Source organism: Triturus cristatus, chromosome 9 (assembly GCF_964204655.1).
Source record: "Triturus cristatus chromosome 9, aTriCri1.1, whole genome shotgun sequence".
NCBI classification, from domain to species: Eukaryota; Metazoa; Chordata; class Amphibia; order Caudata; family Salamandridae; genus Triturus; species Triturus cristatus.
This window is the reverse complement of record NC_140592.1, coordinates 214,187,108-214,209,580: the sequence shown is the minus strand read 5'-3', so window position 1 is coordinate 214,209,580 and position 22,473 is coordinate 214,187,108. Positions and strand designations below refer to the sequence as shown.

General features: G+C 44.6%; 1 protein-coding gene across 1 annotated transcript in view; it reads right to left on the bottom strand.

The window, feature by feature from the left end:
* The window catches only part of ACOX2 (acyl-CoA oxidase 2), a 243,585-nt gene that overhangs the window by 203,770 nt on the left and 17,342 nt on the right, over window positions 1-22,473 (bottom strand). The window lies entirely within an intron of this gene.

Here is a 22,473-nt window from a genome sequence, read left to right as displayed (position 1 = left end):
CTGATCTCTTGGGCCGAAGGGATCACAATAACATAGGTTAACCCTCTTTTGTGTAGTTACTTGTAATAGGATGGGAGGCTGAGGGTTGCACCTTACATAGCTTCTCACTCCCCTTTCTGGTCATATACAGGTGTAAAAGAAGGCCTGAAGGATGTCAAAAGGTTAAGTACAACAAAACTTGTCAAGAATAAAAGTAACCAAAACTTGAGTATGAAAGAGAAGTAAAAAAGAGGGAACACATTTTATCACATAAAGAGTGCCCTGCAGTTGAACAAGTATGTAAAACCTGTGGAAAAAAGATAACTTTGCTAACTACTGCAGTGGGAGATGTTTTAAAGATTTAAAGAAATATTAAATGGTTTTACAAATAAAAGGTGAAGGTCTTGACAATACCCATCACATTGAGATGGTGAATGGAGACACTCTAGAAATATTTTTAATCATGTTCTAGACTGCCATTTTGTGAAACATCTGTGAAAGTGAGGAAGTTGAAAATGTTTGACGTAAATTAAGATCATGACAATGTAGAAACGTGTCTCAACATTAACGTAGAAAATGCGTGTCAATATAGAGGTTAGGTTTTATTAAACGTGCAAAGAGAAAATGCTGCGCATTTCTGCAGAAAGCGCTCATTTCTGTTGTTCTTTCACTGTTAGACCTCAATATTTTCTTTTATTCTTTCCTTTCCCTTTAATAAAAATGAACGCCTTTTTTTATAAATGCGTATTTAACGTTAGAACTGAACTGCAGAAATGGACATCTTCATGAAATTTGATTTTTGCAGCAAAATGTATTTCTTTCTTCCTCACACCATATCATTTCATCATATTTTAGATAGTTTCATTTGCCACATGCTTACTATGAAGTATATTGATAAAAAGAAAATGATTGCTATAGACTTGAGTTTTATGATCTATCCAGGACATGTTAGATATTAATGTTTCATTTCATTGAGCAGTCTATTGTTACACAATGGGACACAGAACAGCTAACAGAGTAGGCTTGCAAAGGTTGTCATGAGAAACATCCTAGATGCATCTTTTTGTAATACGTTTTAGCAACATTCAAATAACATTTCTTGTGATGATCCAACATTCGGAGTTTGCAACATGTTTTTATGCTTTTCTATCCAGTACATGTTCCTAGTTAGAGAGCATGCACTCTATGCACATTGCCCCTGCTATGCCCTTTAGCACTGGACTGTGCTACTCTTGCCTGAATTTGCTGCGAGCAGCTGCTAACAGTGATTTTTTTGTTTTCAGGATACCTTTTAGGGGACTTATTCCATCCTGATCATACCTAGAGCTGTGATTATTTCCTTTAGCCTGCTTTAATGGTTGCCATTGAAGCTGTTAGGAAACTCGGCTGAGTTTCCCGAACTACTCTTCATGGGGAGTTAGTGCTACCTTTCATAGCCACTAGATTTTTGCTCCAAATTCTCTTACTCTTTTGCAAAAAGAACTCTTTCTGGATTCTTGCTAGGAAAGGTTAGGTCCTTTATATGAAGATATGGACTAATTAATTTATAGGACACACTGTTATTTTGTATGGTAATTCTAACCAAAATGTTCTCTATGTTTATGTAAACTGACTTATCTGACTAACCTGAAATAGAAAGACAAAAATACAACCCAATCTCGTAATGAGAAAATAAAAGATTTGGAACGTAACCAAACCTCTCATTATTGACTGAACATTAAAACGCTGCAAGTTAATGAATGATTTAAAAATGTATTTGGGTTCTACTCAATTCTAACAGGGTGTTAAAGATTTATCGCCCTGAAGAAGAAATTTGAATGAACATCGGAGAACTCTTAGTAAGTTTCAAAGTGGACTGTTCATAAAAATGTGAAGAGATTTATATAAACCTTCATCATAAAAGTTATATGACTAGAAGGCTTTGGTGGTGCACCAATAAAGATGACAGGCTTCTTTGATGCTTCTAGTGAATTTAGAGGGAGGTTGATGATAGAAAAAATATTTATCCTATTAAAGGACGGCAACATTTTGGATTGGCCACATCTGATATGGTTGGCGATAAAACTGTGATCCAATGAAGTCTGAGAACAGTGTTAAGATTTCAAGTCACAATTCCCTCACGGAACGAAACTTGACGTGTCTTAGGTATTACATGCATAAAAACAAATTGAAGAAAGATTCTAATCAGTTGTGAGAAAAATATAGAATATTCCTGTTAGTGTAAAGGCAGCAGTTGACGAAGAGAAAACTTGTTTGAAGCAAAGGTAAATAAATGAGCCAGCTAAAGCTATGAAATGGTAGGTCCAGTAGTAATCGCCAAGCAGCCTGAGCACAAGTCAGTTAACACCACCCTTGTAAAAATAGTTGATATAACATTGAAAGTCCCAGTTTGAAATAATTTATGATCCAACTACTTTAGACCCCTTGAAGCAATAACATTGTACACATAATGCTGCAAAAGTCCGTGGTAGGTGTATTTGGAATCTTAACAGAGTTTCATTATTCAGTCCAGACAAAGAAGTCAATGGAAAAGTTGTTGTACAATGAAAATAAATGCATGACTTAAATAGTACTCTAGAGCATTCAAATTCTGAAAATGCAGTGGCTTGCAAGCGGTTGATATATACACCTGCATGTCAGTGATTAAGTACTTAATTAGCTTCCAGTATTTTCCTGTGCCTTGTTTTTTTTACTTTCCATTTGTCTAACCTTACTTTTGTGGGTATGTGTTGGTCATCATAATATATTTATAGTGTATGTTAACATACTGCAACGTGAATTTTTTTTACCATGTACATTATGTGCATATTTCATATTCTTAATTATTTATTGTATAGCATTTCATTATTTCTTGTTGTTTAAGAAAGGGAGATGTGTTTGGAGGTTTCAGGGTGGGATTCAGTTGTAAACAGGATTTGGTTGATGATGAATGGGACTCTGTTGTAAAGCTATAAACTAGATTTTGACGTGTAAGAGGTACACCACCACAGGCCTGGATCTCCTCTCTGGCAACTTTTAATATTCCCCTTCAACCTGCAGGAAAAAGCTAAAAGAAATCTTGGCTTTACTGCTGATGCAACCTAGGAACCGCTTGTCAGAGCAGGAATTAGTGTCATCTTCAAAAATTTGAATCTGATTTTCTCTGCGCTATTCTTAAAGACTCAAGGAACAACAGGAGGTTCTTTTAATACCGCTAGAGTTCTATAGTGTATTATATTAAGTCTCTCTACCCGTCATAGGCCATAGCAAAAGGTAAAACATGCCTAGGACATGGAGAGCCTTGCATTGGCTTACAGAGGTTGACAGCATCCATTTTAAGGTAGTGTATCTTACTTTGAAATGCTTTAATCATTAGGAATAGAACACTTTAGCTCTAGGTTGCGAACTTATAGTCCAAGCCTCACTTCAAGAACCAATAATAAAGTCCAAAAGTTCTTGTTGTCGCCCACTTCTTCACCGGAGGTGACAGAGATTCCTCAGTACAAGCTCCCTCCTTGTCGAACTCACCCCCCACCCTCTCATCATTAGGCGCACACCCTCCCTTGCCGTATTCAGGAAAAAGCTGAAGCCTGTTGCTTTGGTTAAGTATATGTAACAAGACCGGCTCCAATAGGCCCAGTGTTCACCATATATTGCAGTTTGCTGATTTTACAGATGGAGAAAGATTAGTGGTGAGAGGTTAAGAAAAAAAGGAGGAAAGTTTTGAAAAAGACAGGCAATGGGGAAGGCGAGATAAAAGGGAGGTGATAATTTCAAAGACAAACAGATGAGAAACAGTTCAGTGAGTAAGGAAAGCTTCAGTAGAGGAGAGAGACAGAAAGAAGAAGGGTGAGATAGGAGGAGTAAGGGATGAATCCTTTGATGTCACTCGTAAGGCACAAATTCTCAGGTCATTTGATCATGTTAACTCCCTCTTTGAAGTTCACAGCAGCTTGGAAGTACCAAAGGTTCAATCTAGGGCTCCTAGACTTCGTGGTTACATGTGATCTGTTGCGGTCTTGCCCTTAACAGTGGAAGGAACTGTTGCTTGCAATCATCTTTAGGCAGATGGAAATCCGTTTGACCGGTCGTGCTTTGAGATATTCACTGGATGGGTGTGACAAATACCCAGTTGATAAGGAGCCTGGAAAACAGTATGGCTCAAGCACACCTAAAATAACCTAGACCAATCCTTGTTGTCCATTGTATGTCTAGCTCACTTGTTAAAGGTGGAACTAAACATCACAAGCTAAACATCTGTATAGGGCGTTTACTTAAAAATGCAATGATTTAACTGAGAAATGTGCATTTATGTTTTACGGATCTTACAGATGCCCGCACTGGGCAGCCATCTCGAGGAGGTGGGGGGTGGGGGGGGGAGAAGGGTCTAATTTAATTCAAATATAGTACTCTCTTTACTGCAATACAGCAGAACGTTTCACTTGAAGGCTGTTTAGTAGTTTTTCATAAGACTCAAAGTACGATTATGTGCAACACAGTTTGTGTTGAGGGGTATTTCACACCCTTTGACACAGATGCTGCTTTATGTACACTAGATGTTGGTGTGACTATCAGTCTTATTTCTCCGTCTATGATTGGTAAGTAGGAGTAAATTTGCAGGACAGAGTTACGATTGCCACATTCTGCGCTGAAGTCAGGTTGGTAAATTCTGTCTTGCAGAAGACCATTTTGCACAGAGAACCGGTGGGGAGGATGCGGTCAGTGGCATAACAAAGGTTGAGCCCCCCACCCCAATCAAGACATTGGGCCCCCTGCCATTTTCCCACCCTTTCCTATAGCGACCACTAACCAGCTGACATCTTAGGGCCAAATTTAGATTGCCAGATGGATTGCTCATCCACAAACATAGTACTTATCCCGTCAGCCTTGCTACAAGTGAATTATATCTTATGGCACTTGTAATATGGCAGACAGGATTTCCATCAAGATTGTGAAGCAGTAACCATTCCTCTAAACTCTACATCAGGCGCTTCGCATCTGGCATCCTCTGTCTGCTCCATATCTGGGTCAATCATTGCTCTCAGGCCACAGCACCACCAGAGGAGTGCTACATACAGCATTACAGAAGACTTGTGTATTGACTGTCACCTAACCCCAGCAAATCAGTAGCGTTCTTCATGCCCACCTCCAAGTGCCTCGTACGGTGCAGACTTCCTCAGCAAAGTGCAAAGCCAATGGCATCAGATGAACTAGTCATCATCCACAAGTCATCCTGACCCTGCACCCTCAATGTTCAACCAACACCGAGATCTTTCAAGCACCTCACCTGCCACTTCACCTGTCAGGATCTAACACAGTCCCCTTCAACCTGATCTATAGATACCTAGGAGAAACAATGAAAGCATTCTCAGTGACGAATTGTTAGAGCTCATGATCTAATCCTCCAACCCTACCCTTTCAGGTGAATTCAGCCAACTTGGCGACTTAAGCATCGAAGTAATGAAGAAATCTTACACACTCCTCAATGCCCTGACATCAAACAGCTTGTCTCCACATCCACCTACTCCAAAAGCCACATCTTTAACTTCATCCTGTCAGGATCCCCTGCAATACACTACATGAACCCAATACTCTTGAACTAGATGGATCACTTTACCATTCCTTTTTTCATCCTTCACACCACTGCTCTAGACAGAGGATAACCAAATAAATAAAATCCAACTTTCTGCACTGTCAAGGTTCTCCCATGCACTCCCTCCAAGAAGACCTCATCAACCTATTGAAAACCATCTAGACCACATCAGATGTCTACACCCAACATCTGCACTACAATGAAAAACCAATTGCAATGCATCCTCAAAAACACTGCCCTTTAAACTTCGGCACCATGGTACACCCAAGAACTCTCCAACTGCAACCACACCATTTGCAAATGGAGGTGATCAAGGATCAGGTGACCTCACCCAATTTATCAAACGTAAGGTATGACTATGCACTCCTTTATAAACCAAAAGGGTTATCCACAACTTGTCAATCTTCTTGTGTGCAAAAGTGTATCACCTCCTGATCGTGGGTATAAATCAATACAAATTGTAGCACTCTCCCATGCAGGGATCAGCATCCCCTTGGCACACCACTGGTTTTCCCAAGTGGGATTTTTGCTTAAGTTAAACCACTGTTCATTGGGTTAAATATAATCAATCCAATTAATATTGATTCTTGGGTAGTGTGGTAATAAGACTCATGAAATGAAGTTTGAGTTATCAGTAGTTTTAATTTCTCATGATTATTCATTCAATTCCATTGACAAATAAATTATAATTATACAACCCAATCTATTTCGGGCGATGCCCTTCTTCGGGGGAAACAGTTTCTAAGGAACCCAAAAAAATTCAACACACTAGATAAGATACATTACAAATCAAGTGCAGGATCAAAATCAGAACAATATTTTATACAGTAATAATAACGACGGCGGAAAATATTTTCACATATTGATTAGATCACATTGGTTTTAAAAAACAGAACGTAAATGTGCAGGACTTCAGCATTGAAAAGCAAGTATGAATGACCTTACTGATCCGCTATATCTGCTCTTATGTAACACAAATTGGTCTCCAGCAGTTCATGACAGTTTACCATTAAGCCCATTAGGAAAAATGCATAGGTGTTGCCTTGTGCCTAGGCAAGTGTCTACACAGTAGCCCAGTCTGTGACAATTTAGCAGTCTCTGTAACCCAGGCAAGTCAACAAAACGATACCATTTGTGAGCGTGCTCGAATATGAAAAAGAAAAACATAAAAAAAAATTCAAAGATGCCGCAGTCTTTTGCCAATTATAAATAACATGCAAGATAATAAGGAACAAAAACGGTGTAAACGGGTGATGAAGCCTGCCGTGTGCTCACTCACCCAAAATATCAGTTTTCTCACGTGTAGCTTGAATCTGGCAGTGTTCATAGTTGCCGCCATGTTAGTTTCTTTTATATACCCTCATTATACTCATTATAGAAGCCATAGAAATGGGACTAGTCTCACCGAGGTGCTCATGTGCATTAGAGTACTGATCGCCATGTTTATAGGGCCATTACATGCCCAAAGAGTATAAGGAATTAGAGTGATGGTGTTGGTTAAGCTATTTCTGAAGTCTGCCTCTAAAGCAACATGATTCATATCAGTAGCAATCAAATATGAAATCAAATTTGAACAATTCATATCAGTGGTAGTCAAACGTGAAACAGCCTAATCGTACGTTACACAAAAAGTGGCCCAAAATGTCATCTCTGCATACGTGCTTCCTGAGTGACGTAAACGTAAGAAATGTGAAACAAAAAAGAATACAAACGAATATAGGTGAATAAATTAAGCTTTAACCATGGTCCCCCTTCAGTGAAGGAAACCGTGGTACGGTAAGTCCTACTGCGTCGTGATGTTGCCCACCCAATTTATAGCACTCAGCTCTGCATGCAAAGCCAGGAACAACTCATTTAAAGACACCTTCTACAAACCTAAACTCAGCAAACTAACTAGCAGAAGTAATGCTCTATTTAAAGCTGTTAAACATTGTATTAGTCCTCTTCCAGTTCATCCAGTCCCTCAGTCAGCTGACAAGTATAATGCTATCAATCAATCCTTCACCAACAACATCCCTCATCAGCAATACAAGAACAATCCCTAATCTATCTACTTCCTGTCCCCCATTGCTCCAACACCAAATGGGCAGCCTTCAACTTCTCTCTTTTACAAAACTCACCAACGTCCTGAACTCACTGAAGACTACCTCACATGAAAGAAACACCCTGCCATCCTCCAACATCAATTTCTTTGAAGAATATGCCTTCACTGCCATCGTCAACATTGTCAATGCCTGCTGAAGCCAAATAACCTTTCCAAATACCGTCAAGACAGGACATATCCTCCCACTGCTAAATAAGCGGACTTTGGACCCAGACGATCTGGTCTACTCCTGCCATATTACCCAACTACATTTCTTGGGAAAGATCATCACAAAAGAAGCTTCATACCTACAACTGGAACAAATCAACAAGAACAGTTTTCAAGAGGACTACCTATCCGTCTTCAGACCACAATGTGGCATGGAAGCAGCTACTATTAAAGTAGTTGATCATGGCCTCCTCACCAACAAAACACATTAAAATTATCCCTGCCTCCTGATCCTGCTCAACCTCTCCACAGTCTTAAAAAGTGCTACCATCTTGCACTGAGTCAAACCCTGGAAGTGGTTCAACTCCTACCCTACCCCAAACTGTCATATAGCTATGATCCATCTTACGTGGACTACCTCAAGGAACCATTCTCTCACCCATCATCTTCAACTTTTACATGGACCTACTTGGGTCACTAGTCACTGATAGCAACATCAAGATCCATCAATACACTGACAACATCCACCTCCATCTTAACAACTCCTCAGCATATGACATTCAGCATTACAGATTCTGCCTCAAACTATTAAACAACTGTATGGCAGGCACCTACTGAAAGTTCAACCCAATAAACAGAGTTCCTCCTATTACTCAATAATTCCAAACATCCACAGAAGCAACTTGTGACTCACTGACATAAGCCTAATTTAAATCCCCTCAGTTCACTGCCAGTGCAAAATCACATAGAACTCTCCCTCAAAGAACATATCACTAAGACAAGAAAGACAGCCTAGTACCAACCTTTTCTCCTGTAAGAAATAACACCCTTTTTTCCTGAAACAGACTACATAGCAACAGTGCCATCTTGAGCTCTTACATTTAGGCCAAAGAAATTCTCTTCTCTACACCCTACACCACACAACTCTGACATCCCTTAAAAGGATCCTAGACACTAGACTACATCTCCTCAATAGTCTTTGAAGTATGACAGCATCACCCCAACTGCCAAGGTAATTCTCTTCTCCCAGCTAACACCACAGGTGCTCCAACTCTCTTGAAATGCAGAAAGAAGCTGAAGACTTACCTCTTGAAGTCATCTTACCCATGGGAGGGCGTGGCTAACCGCCTAAAATGGCGGACATAGGTTACAGAGGCTCCGGATCCCGGGGTGAATAATCCTGTAATATCACCGGGAAGGGTGCTGCATCGAGCCTCTACTTGTAGCACTACTGCCGCTGTACACCTGGGAAGAAAGCTTGGCCGATTTCCCCGCCTGAAAAGCCGATGCTTGATGTGGGAATCGACCGTGACAGGATCGGCAGGCGCAGCGGCCTAGCTGCCATGAATATACTAGCGCTGGCGGGACGCGCTCCCTGACTGCCCCCGGAGATACAGTTTACCTGCTGCCTGGATTGGTATCTGTGGCCGACCCCGCCTGGCTGCTGGTGCTTGGCTGAGCCCGGTGTGGTGGAATGCGGATGTGATCGCACACCGGAACGGGCACTCTACGGCCTACGGGAACAATTGAAGTTGATCCCCAGTGAGTGCGTGCACCTCGTGCCAACTGCTGGCCCTTAAGAATATTCACCCTCTCCTTGGAAGGAGTATACTGTGCAGAATGGCTGGGTGCCTTGGTCCCTCATGGATTTGATCCCCGACTGGCCCTGTGGGATAGTGCTGTAGGCTACTGCCTTGCGGGACGAACCAACCCGGCGTGTGGGGTTGGGGGCCCACCAGCGACGTGAGGGGGCATGAGTACGACTGGCGCTACAGCTCGGCTGGGCCCGGCCTACTGAACACACCTTATCTGCGAGCTGGGGCTCCTGGGGCGGATGCTGCTAATTGCTGCTTGCTGAGAATCGGCTCCTCACAGGGCGGCGGTAGCTGCGACAGTGCCATACTGCGTCCTGTTTCTGGACTGCCCGTGCTTGGGTGCACCATCTATGCAGGACGGTGAAGTCTGGAGGTTGTGCGAGGTGTGGTGGCCACCGGAGCGGTGTGATACCCTGGGTGCGCGAACACTGCAAATCGCCCTGGAGCGTGTCACTACCGTGGCTCCTGCCGGACTGTGTGCACTGCGGAGACCACTCTCTAGTGGAAAGTAGAGGGTAGAACCGAGAGCCTAGGCTACACCTTGATGCTTCTCTCTCCCCCTGCTGCATGGCCTTCATTGAGGGATACAAGACGGAGCTATATTCCCGGGTGGAGAGTGCAGACAGGTCACTGTACATGAACCGCCCCTGGCGCCATCCACACGCTGACTGGCCGGCTCGCCGGATTTCCACCCCCCTCCATGTTCTGCTGTATTGCTTGCGTGGACACCCGGCTGAGGAGTGAATGAGGCCCAGTTGCCACGAGTTAAGCACGCGTCCCTGCAATGACCTCTGGGCCCTGACTGAACCCTGAGAGGAGTGCTGACAACATAGAACCACTAGGAAAATACATACACCTTTCTGCGACTCGTCCCAACTCGGGCTGCACGGTGGAATTTAAGCTAGCGCTGGCACCCTGGCTACACATTATACCGAATTGGCAGCACCAGCCTCTAACTCTGTCGGGCTGTGTGCATGTACACCAGAGAGCACGCCTGACCCACCTGCAACGCAGTAGCTGCACCCATTTGGAGTCCCAAACTCCGCTACTTACCCGTCGCTAAGAAGGAGAGCAGCCACGTACAATGGGGCGGGTTAAAGGTAAAACCCTGGACGCAACCCTTACTACTAGCCACTCTGCGGAGCACCCAGATAATACCACCAGACCACCATCGCCAGGCTTCAATCCCCCAACTCATTGGAGTCACCTCCAGACAAGCTGGACCTGATTCTGCAGGAGGTCAGAGACTCCCGAAAGGCAATCGAACAGCAGATCGGTTCGCTTACAACTGACTTCACGCTACTTCATGCCGACCACGCCAAACTTGCTGACACAGTGCACTCGCACGAGAAAACCCTGAGTGTAATTGAACCTCAAGTCAAAGAGCACGCAACACACATACAGCAGCTGCAACAACCAGTCAATGGCTTGCAGGACAGAATTGAGAACCGCCGGAACAACATGCGGGTCAATGGGCTCGCGGAACGCAGTGAGGGTCCCCAAGCCACCGACTTCATGGAACCCTGGTTTCGGGAACATGTGGCCCCGGGGGGCCTTTTGCCCTTTTTCTACGTGGAGAGAGCCCACCGGATCCCTACTGGAACACAAAAAGCCGGAATGCCACCGTGACCCTTTATTGTTAAAATACTGAACTACAGAGATCGGGACGTGTTGCTACAAAAAGCGCAGGGACGGACCCAGATTCACTTTGAAAATCATCGGATATCTCTTTATCCCGATTATACAGTGATGGTAGAGTGCCAGAGGTCCTCCTTTCAAGCAGTGAAGAAGAAACTGCGTGCCTTACACCTCAAATATGCATTGCTATTCCTGGACCATTTAAAAGTAATTCAAGAGCAAAAAACTTATTTTATATTCAACAGCCAGGAAGATGCGGAGGAGTGAATTGAAGTGATGGATCCGGTTTCGAGCTCTGGCGCTTCGTACCGCAAAATACCCGACAGTCTCACACAAACTCAAGGTCGCAGATCACGTCGCAACACTTAAGGACTACAAAAACCACCCACCGCCGGCCCCACATGTGAGCAAGCTTTGATCAGCAAGAAAGAGGCACTGACAGTAGCAAACTCCTTCAGGACTGATAACCTTCAGATCGCAACCAACTCGTCAGAAGACAGTGCCATACAGTCAGACTCTAAGCGCAGCATCACCCTGTTTCCCTCAGTGACATCTCAACAGCGGACGATTTGCTGGGGTGAATAGAACGGCTTGGATTGCAGTCTTGAACACCAGGCCTCAGGGGCAGAGGGCGCCCCGCTGAACGATCCGTGTGATTGAATGTATCATTTTATTTTACGCACTATTCTCACGATGGTAACTGGAAACACAAGGGCCATACAGGGACTACTGACTCGTATGTGTACTTCCAGAGCTGATCATTATTAATACATAATGTGCCCGATGTTCAAAGTGCATGACATACTAATGAATGATATTCACTATACGAATATATGGCACGACAATGCATTCTTCCCTTTATAGTATGTAGCACCCAGGGTGATTAGCTCTAATAGAGAAATGAGATTCCCCCCAGGTTCCGTTGAGCTTATAAAAGGTATTGTTTGTATGTAAACAGCATAACAGACGGTTGCGACCACCCCCCAAAAAAGCGTACGCACCATATCACATTACTTGTATGTTTTTTTTCTCTGTTTGGCCCAGCACAGTTCAATGGCTGAGCCGTGTATTACTAGTTCAAAGGGAATCTGGGACATCTGGCCCGCAACAGGAAATTGGCTCCAAGTTAGGGGGAGCAATGCTTACATTACTGATATTTGCACTACAACTCCACTACATTAGGGTCCTATAATTTAATCTCCTGGAACGTGCGGGGGCTGGGGCAGTACACAAAAGGCATAGGGTGCATGCGCAACTCATTAGGCGCAAATCGTTTTCATGCAAGAATCGCACCTCACTGACTCAGAAGATGGGAAAGTCCCCAGGAAACGGAGAGGACATATATTCTCTACTATTATTCGCGTCCATTGCAGGAGGGGCGACCATTTGGATTAGGCACAGGGTCCCATTTACTGAATTGGAACGATGCACTGACGTCCAGGGTAGATATATATTGCTGCGCAGAACGCTGGACAGCCAGCCAGTGGTTTTAGGTAGCATTTACGCCCCAAACTTTGATCAGGACAATTTTGTTCACAAATTAAGTACAGTACTGACTGGATGGAATACATATCCATGGCTACTAGGGGGGGGGGGGGGGGACTGCAACTCCGTGATGGATATTGTGCTAGACAGGTCACACCCTCCCCTGAATGGAGCTGGTGCAATAAAACAAGCTGAGGCCTTGTGTAGCTGGGCGATTGGATGGGCATTGGGGGATGTATGAAGAATGCTGAACCCAGTACCCAGAGAATACTCCTTTTTCTCACCAGTCATCCAGCTCAATACAAGGACAGATTCTTCTGCTCCCTTAATATCGCAACCCAAATCACCCACGCTACATCCCTAGCCAAGACTTTCTCCGACCATAACCCTCTGGAGATTCGTCTTACATAGGGCAGAGTACCTACCCTGGTTTCCACTTGGAAGCTTTGGCTCCAGATGCTTGAGGATGCTCCCTTCCGCACTACATTATCCACAGCCATCGCAAATTATTTTCAAATGAACTGGAACACTGCCTCTTCAAACTTAATTGAATGGGATGCACTTAAGGTTGTGGTGTGAGGCACTGCGATTGGCGCTACTGTAGGTGCCAGACAGGAAATACAAAAAAATCTCATTAAAGTAGAAAATTAAATGACCGAATTGGAGCAGGCAGCAGCGAGTGATCTGAATAAACAGAAACCACTCCGAGATGCGCGTAAACAACATGCCAAATTACTAGAAACTCTCCAGGTAATAGACCACAAAGCGAATACACAATTGAAGCACACGGAGGCTGAGAAATCTGGGACACTACTGGCTAGGATACTGTGGGACGACCCAACACCTCCTATTATCCACCACATTAATGTTCCAGGAGGGGGCACAGTCCACTCACAGCGAGATATAAATGATGAGTTCCGCAACTATTATAGCGCATTATACAGCGAACCAGCACACATGGACGACTCACTGGTCGACAACTTCCTAGAAGGTCCACCATACCCACAACTCACAGAAGACACCCTGAAAGGCCTCTCGGGCCCCATCACAAAAATGGAAATACGTGCAGCCATCAGAGGACTCTCCCGCAACAAAGCACCTGGTCTAGACGGCCTGCCAATAGAATTGTTTGACTCTTACTCGGAAGCCCTCATCCCTCAACTGGAAGAATTATACAATAAAGCACTGGACATAGGACACCTCCCGGGTTCCTCCGTGCAGGCGTTGGTAATATCACTCCCAAAACCGGGACGGCATGACACACACTTTTCAAGTTACTGACCATTGTCACTCTTAGCATCGGAGTACAAGATCCTAAGCAAGATCTTGGCTAACCAGCTCCTGCCCCATTTAAACAAATTGATACACAGGGATCAATGTGGCTTTCTACCGGCGCACAGCACGTCTCTAAATATCAGACGCCTGCACTACATTATAGCTACTGCCCCTGCGGAGTATGTTAAAGCAGGCTGCATAGCACTGGATCTGCGTCAGGCTTTTGATACCTTCACATGGGGATATATGTTCACAGCCCTGAGGAGGTTTGGGCTCCCCACTGACTACCTCCAATGGGTTTGTTTGCTGTATACAGTCCCTACTGCGAGAGCACGCACTGGCAGCCACATATTTCAAGAATACACTTTACACAGAGGCACGAGGCAGGGCTGCCCCCTCTCCCCCATACTATTTGTCCTTGCCATAGAGGCACTGGCGCTTGCACTGTGACTGACGGCTGACCACCTGGGGATACCAATAGGTGATACAACCCACCTGATATCAATCTATGCGGATGACATTATAGTGTACCTACGGGACCTCACAAACCGGTTCCAGCCCCTTCCTACCATTTTCTCTAATTTTGAACGTGTCTCTGGTCACGCCATTAACGAGGGGCAGTCGAACCCCTTCTACCTCCTTGAAGGCCCCCACCCAGATGTACTTAGTTTTGGCATATACAAGACCCTGGTGGCGCATACTACATTCAAATACCTAGGTATCAATATATAGTGGTCCCATGCGATCAACTCGACGGCAATTTCATGAAAGCAATTGGCGCAGTGCGATCTAGAGTGACATTCTGCTCCTCCCTACCCTATTGGTGATGGGCCGGGTCACTATTTCCAAAATGGTGGTACTCCCCATCGCTTATATTATTTCGCAAATTTGCAAATACTAGTTCCACTGTCCACATTCCGCGCCCTAGACACACTATTAGATCTTGTGAGGGTGACCGGTCGCCGAAGGGTGAGCCTTAAAAAATTGCAACTAGAACGGCACAGAGGAGGGCTAGGGGTGCCTGAGTTGAGGGCTTACTGCTATGCCTGCCAGCTACAATGGTTGTCCTACTGGACGGCGGGTAGAAACTTGCAAGAAATAGGCTATACAACTCCGGACATAGATCAAGATTCATTACACACACTATTGTTGCCAAAGAGCAAAGCTCCCCCACTTGGACCACCACTACTCAAGACAGCGCTCCAGTGTTGGGAAAAAAGCGCTGCCCTACACACCATGCGCTATTCCCTACACTGGAAACTGCCCACTACTGAGGATACCAATCCCTGGTGGCAGACTCACAAAGGATAGACTACAGGCCTGGTCGGAAGTTGGTGCGGACACAATAGGGGCCTTGTTTAGCGAAAACACCCTTCTTGACCATGACAATTTTGTGTAAGCCACAGAAGCGCCAGGACATCTTTACTTAACACATGCCACGGTATCACATTACATTAAAAAGAATTGGGCTCCCCAGCGACAAGAGCCTCCACCGCATGAACTAGTTAGTACACTATACCATATGGGCAGGGGCGCCACCTCATTAAATGGCTGTACATTGGTATCTGGTCGCAGGCGTCTGTCTCGCTCACCGACTTGAGAACAAAATGGTTGGAGACTGCAGATTGTGTACTATCCGACAAAGCGTGGGCTAATATACTGGAACATCCGAAGCGAGTGTCCCGCAACGCCAAATTCAAATTTATACAAAGTATGGTCCTGCACAGATCCTATTTAACCCCGCCACGACTAGACTGCATGTTCCCAGACACCCAACACTGCTGCCCCCGTTGCAAATCCGAGGACGCAGGCTTCGTACACATGCTATGGGCTTGCCCTCACCTAAGTGACTATTGGGAGGGGGTGGGAGGATACGCACTTACAGATTGAAGACAATATGATTGAATGCTTGCTGGGACTCCGCAAACGCACAAGCGCCCAGAAAGTTAAACTCCGTTTCCTAGATCTTTCTTTTATATTAGCTATAAGCGCTATTACTATGCGGTGGAAGTCCACAAGACCCTCTGTGCTATCCACATGGTATGATGAAGTGGTGCGCTGGAGCAGCGCAGAGAGTGCGGCAATCCGGCGAGAAGAGACGCGAGGGTTGCGCAAACGCCCAATCTCAATGGAATGGGACACCACTCTGGAGGGCTTTAAAGCGCTGGACCTCTTTCCACGTCACGCTACCCCAACCCCACAGTAGATGTCATTTTGTACTACACTAGGCAGAGTAACTGCAGAGCAAAAAGAAGGCACATAAACCCGCACAACACTAAAGGAATTGAAGTGTGATATTTACACGAGCAGTTAGCAGGACAGACGAACTGTCCTGGCAGGCAAGAACGTGGTGCTTTGTTGTTCAGTGTTCTGTTGCTTCCCAATTAGGGTTGCATTATATAAATAACAATGTGTAGTGTTCCTTCTCAGAATGTATTCTTGTTGTCATGTTACTTAGATTAGAATGTGGAATGGAACTTGTGTAAGAATATAAGCAACTTGTCAGTGGGCAGTTGCAGGTCTTGGATGCTGGATGGGGTTGTTTATCCTGTAACCTGCAACATGAATAAAGCTGTACTTTTCCTCACGTTACGCTACGAGTTCCTTCTTTTACACAATACACAAGACAATGTAACATTATATATACCATAACATTCTGAAAATGAAGAGAGTAGTGCCTAACAAATTGTCAGTGAATTTGCTACTAAGGGGATTCAATATAAAGCTTGAAATTGAGGTGCATTGTAAGAGCACTGTTTCAGTGTCTGCAGTAGGGTAGGTATGCAGTCACAGTGGTGGTTTGAACAGAGCTATATTGTGAGAGATGTCTGACAAGTATTTTCACAGAGATGTCCAAGTGATGCACAAGCCAAATCAGGGGGTATTACAAGAGCTCTGTGCGCATGTCAGTACTGGGATAAAAGAACATGGTGCAGGTTAGAAAAGAGAAGTCTTGCGGGAGCATGATGGATCCCGGATTACAGGGACAGCAGTACATGGATTAGATCAGGATAGAGATGCAATGTGAGACACGTGCGGATATCTCAGTACTAGGATAGTGGTACATTGTGCTTTGCAGGCTAGAGATTCATTGTGGGAGTTGGCTGTTGTCTCAGCACTGACCTAGCAGTGCAGGATGCAGATCAGCATAGAGGTGAATTGTGAGAGCTTCGATGCAGTCTCAGCACTGGTATAACAGTGCAGGGTGCAGGTCAGGGTAAAGATGCACTGTGAGAGCTCTCTGCTCTACTACCCATGTTCACCCTTCTATGGCTCGTCTGACAATTTTACCTGTTCTACATGGTCTCAGGAAATGGGGTAAAGGTCTCCAGTATGTGGCAGATGACTGGTAGTGGTCTCTGCTTAAACGTGGCTTCCAGTAGCATCAGGTGAGAGTACCGCAATGTACAGCTCAGGAAGCATGTGCTCTGTTGTAACTCCCTGCAATTGCGTGGCGGAATGCATCAGGCATGTGTGGTATGCACAGGGCCCAACCATGGTGACTCAAAATCATTCAGAAAGGGAGGGGTCTGGGTGGAAGCACTTCTTCAGGAAGAGGAATCACTTTAGAATCACTGATAATTTCTACTTTCAGCCCTATCACTTTTCACCGGCCCATGCGTGATGTGGTGCCCCAGTCCAGCTTTTTTTCCTTTGAATTCTGGGCTTGTGATATTGTTTAATTTTATTAATATAAAACAAGACTACAACTCCAAGAACTCAAAGAAAAAGCCTGGACTGGACCAGCACATCATGCAAGACCTGACAAACATGGCTGCTGTGAGGTACTTTTGTTTACTGAAGCCTGCCAGGTGTCAGGCCCACAGGACATTCATTGCCAGATTGCTTAGTGGCCGTAATTGACATGGAGGTCCGCCCCCCCCCCCCCACCCCCAACCCATTGCACCACAGGGCCTGCTCCTCTTTCCCTCAAAGATGAGCAGTGCTCTGTGAAGGTCACTCTCTCTGAGGGGGACCACGTCCACTCTCCAAATGAGCCTTGAAGGCTCTGCCTGAAAGAGAAACAAATTAGCTATTTTGTTTCTCTTCAGTCCGGAGACTCACTAGTCCGCTCAGAGCATGCTGCTCACAGCAGATACTTTAGAAAGACACAGGCATCCTGCATAGACTAGGTTTCATATGTATTGGAATACGTGGTATTTCTCTGGATGTGATCAGTGCGCACTGAACTATATATGATATATCAGTTTGATCTGATTGATATTATATTGTCAGGACCACTGGAATTATGTGGCAGGAGAGGACTAAATTATGCAGCAGGGTTGACTAAATTATGCGTCAAGAAAGGCAAATTATGCAGCATAAGGCGGTATATTGTTTGATAATATTACGTCATTAGTTTGTCATGTTCACACCGGTTAACACTGTCTGGGCATAAGTTTCACCTTATTAGCACTAGTTTAAAACACAAATGTAGCAATAAGAAACAGAAAGATGAACAGAACTTTTGCCAAGGGCCTTCCTTCGTCCCTGGCGATTTCACTCAGAGAACGTTTTGTTTGCCATCACACTGTACTGTGTGTGATGGCCCCTCCTCATTTTTGGTTTTCATTCTTCAGCTAGTTTCATTTTGGTAGTGGCTCCGGGTTTGTCTTAATGCCGGTGTGCTTCATTTAGGGGCACATGCATCAAGAAATGCATTTGCGAGTCCTTAATTGAGATTATTAAGGATTAGCAATTAGGGACTCCTGTGTTTTACATTGATTGTAAAGATGTTGCTCATAAAATAAAATGAATAATGGCAAATCACGGTCTCACATGTTATGGAACTGCCCCCCCCCCTTCAGACAACAACCTGGAACTTCATTTTTGCAAACTCCTGAACACATGGCTGTTTGACTCCTATCGCTATTACCTTGGTCAGCTAGATGCGTACTTAGCGCTGTGACGCCTACGTGCCGCGCGCTCTAGAAGTGCTTCGAAGATAAGATAAGATAAGATAAGATAAGGCACGCCTGCTTCGAGCAGCAGTTGAGCAGGTCAGTTACCCCTCTCTGCTCTCTTTCCTTCACCCCCACTGCAGTAACTGCCCACCCACTATGACTAGAGCCACCTGTTATGTATTCGAATGTTAAAGTACAGCAGCACACAGATGCAAGCTTGCACGTCCATTTTCCACACAGTAAATCTTATCTAGGCAAATATTAGTAAGTGCGGTGTTAAAAGTAACACGAACTCAGCTGACCCCATTTTACAAACATCCCCTTTGCTGCCTGTTGGCTCCCACTGTGGGTCACTAGAGTTCCGATCAAGATGCTCTTCTGGTTGTGACCCAGCATGAGTATATACCACCAAGCGATAAACAGCCCCGATATCTATGGATTGAAGTTTCTGGGTGTCAGTGTTTAGGTTGCCCTCATGTCCATATGCATCACTGTGGCTCTCCGTCTATGCTATAGCACACGACAATAGGGATATTTCACTGGACAGCTGAACGCTCTTCGTCCGGCACCGCACAGGGTCAAGGTGTATACACAAATACCGCATTCTTCCTTTGCTGTTCGATTAAGAGGACCACAGTCATTGCTAACACTGCAACTTTTTTTTATTTTTTGCATATTTATACAGCGCGAACTCGACCCGAAGGTATTGGAGCGCTTTACATAGCACCGTATTTACATTACACATTCAGGCACGGGGAGATTAAGTGATTTGCCCAGAATCACATGATGTGGACGCGACCTCGAGGCTCGAACCCTGGTTTCCTGCACCAGAGGCGGCAGCGCAGCCGACGGACCACATTTGGCTGGACACGCGTCATATCACGTTTTTGTGCTCCGCTAACTCGGCGTTCAGAGATGTATAGACAAATATTGCAGAAAATGATTTCCAGTTCAAAACATTTGCTCTTTTCTCTGCCTACTCTGCTGCAGCACACTTACTTAATCTTTCACTTTTCTCTGTTCATCTCCCATCTCGTACTGCTTTGGGTAACAAACCGACTTTTTAGGTCTCGCCTGACCCAGCGCATGCGCTGGTCTGGCGAGACTTATTGAGAGGGCTCCAAAAAGTACTACCAGGCCAGCCTAGAGCTACAGTGCATGTGCGCGGGCGCGCGCCGCGCTTTACCGCGATTACTTTCGCGGCCGCACGGCCGCTTTGATGTTTGATCGTGATCGCGATCATTTTCACTTGCGCGGCCGCTTTGCATAGCCAATAGGTCTCGCTTTTGGGACCTTATAAGTATTTAGTTATGCAACTGTTGCATGGCTAAACACTTATAAGGTCCCAAAGGCGAGACCTATTGGCTATGCCAATGCTTGTTATTATTGTGTCTTTGTTGCTTTAAGACACGAATGTTCATTGCCCCTCCCCCTCAATGGGCATTACAATATACAAAATCTTTCTTTCATCCAGTCTTCATTCTCTGCAATAAAAACACATTTGACCTAAAATAGCTCAGACCTAAAAGCTTCGGCATTGCTTTTGTATTGCTTTGTGTATTTTTCAGGGAACTTAGGTCATCGTATTACAGGACAATACCTGTTAAAATAAACTCTCTACGATGCCTCCTTTAAAATGCATAGACACACTCACTCAACAGCGGTGGGACACAACCTACGACTGATCCGTCATCAGGTGCCACTGTGTTGCTTTACTCTCATCTCTGCTTCTTGGCTTACTTAAAGAGGTTGACTTCACCGGACATAAGTCAAATGAAAAATCCTCCTTCTTCTGTGATGCACTAAACAATGCTAAAAATCACCCCAAAGAACTCTTTAATCTCATCAGACAGCCAACATCTAACCCCCCCACCTGCTTTCTGCCACGTGTGCCCTGTGATTTCCTTCCTTTCCTGTTAAGCACTCCTCCTTGCTAGCTCCTTGTCTATTGTGTATAGTTCTACCCCCTTGCTGTTACTGCCGAGCGTGTTCCTGTTTCATCGCAAGGACACATGGGCTCAGCTGACTACCTAGATGGTGTTTCTTGTTCACTGTGAGCTGCCTCCCTATAACACGCCGCGTGCACATAACCTGCTCTTAGTTCAACCAAGTGGACTTTCCCATGCCATGGTCAGGGAAATACAATGCAGATAACGGGAATAACCCAAAATTGACCCTTGGTGGGTCGTTCTAAACATTTTTCCGTGTCTTTCAACCTCTTATTTCACAATGCTAACGTCTTTACTGTGAAGTTTCGACCTAAAATGTACAGGCAGAGGTGTTGGTAGTAAGCCTGGGGGAGAGTGCTTGACATCCTTTTCAAATCACAGATGGTATAAAATTAAGAAACTGAGAAATGATCTGTTTTGCTAAAGAAACAAAAAGTCATTAAAGAGAAAGAAGTGAAATTGCACTTATTTTTACATGTGAATTCCATGCATGGGCACAGTTGATTTACAACATTCGTAAATTAAGCATATGTAATTTATTTAGGTCTGTTCTTCAAGTAGAACACCAAGAACCAGAGCCCAGGTTGGTAGTGCATTTCACAGCATGTTATAGTATATAGCAAAGAATAAACGTATAAATGCAGGTCACATTGATTAAAAGGGAGTATAGTGACATCGATGGAGCTCAGAATACCGGGTACGACGTTTAGGAAATCGTGTTTAAGCTCCATTTTTGTACCGCTTCTATATATTTTTATTGTTTTCTCAACTTCATCTCAATAACAACCGATAAAGAGCATTAATATAAACACCCGTGAAATAGCAATGGATTGCAGCAAATAAACTTATGAGTCGAGTGGGTGCAAGTCAACTGACAATATATAAATACACTAGAGAATGTTGGCCTTGGCCTTCCAGTATAACTCGTCTGCAGTTGTCTCCTAATTCTTTCCCCATGACAGTGCTTAATTTGTGCCGGTGCTTTCCGGTGCTCAGCACCGGCACTTAATTGCCAGCACCGGGGCTTATGACTGTCTGCCACATGGTAGTGGTGTCTGCCAATTTAGGTACGAGCACAACAACTTCTGTTTATTATTTCAACGTATATTTCCAATTATTAGTATTTGCCTCCAAATCCATTCTTATAGCTTTGGGGGCTTGTTATAGTATGAATGTCGCACTTTTAAGAGTGTGATGATAAGAAGTGTGTTGGTGGTGTCATTGGCAGTCCTGCCAGGGGCAACAGATGGTGGACGCTCTACAACCTCCTGTCGAGGGCCCTGGCACTAAGTTTTTACAAATTAAGCACTGCCCCATGATATAAGATGTGGCTAAATTACAACTGTGGTTGTAGGAGTGTTACAAAGCTGGTGGGTAAACCCACCATTGCTACCGCTTCTGTTCCTGATTAATGCAGACTTTGTTTCAAATTGAATCACACATACCTCACGCAGGAGATGCATGTGATCCCTCTCAAAGAAGGGACCTCATGCAAGATCATACCCCATAAACGGATCATTGAGTTTGTAAATCGTCTTTTTGAACTCCAGGTCCATGTTTCAGAATAAGATAAGTAGTAGCAAATTACAATAATATGTGAGTGTACACCACACAGGTTGTAATTTGCGACTGTTCTTGTTAATAAGGGCCCCGGTGTATCGTTGATATTTTAGTTTGCACACCAACTTTTGTTGTGCAGTTACTCTTCTGTTTCTAGGAGATCATGTAGCCCAAGGTGAGCGGTCCGTGTAGGCTGTTTTGGAGTCATAGTCCCTGCAGCCACGTACCTTGTGGCACAGCACCCTCCGAAACAGAAGTGAACTGC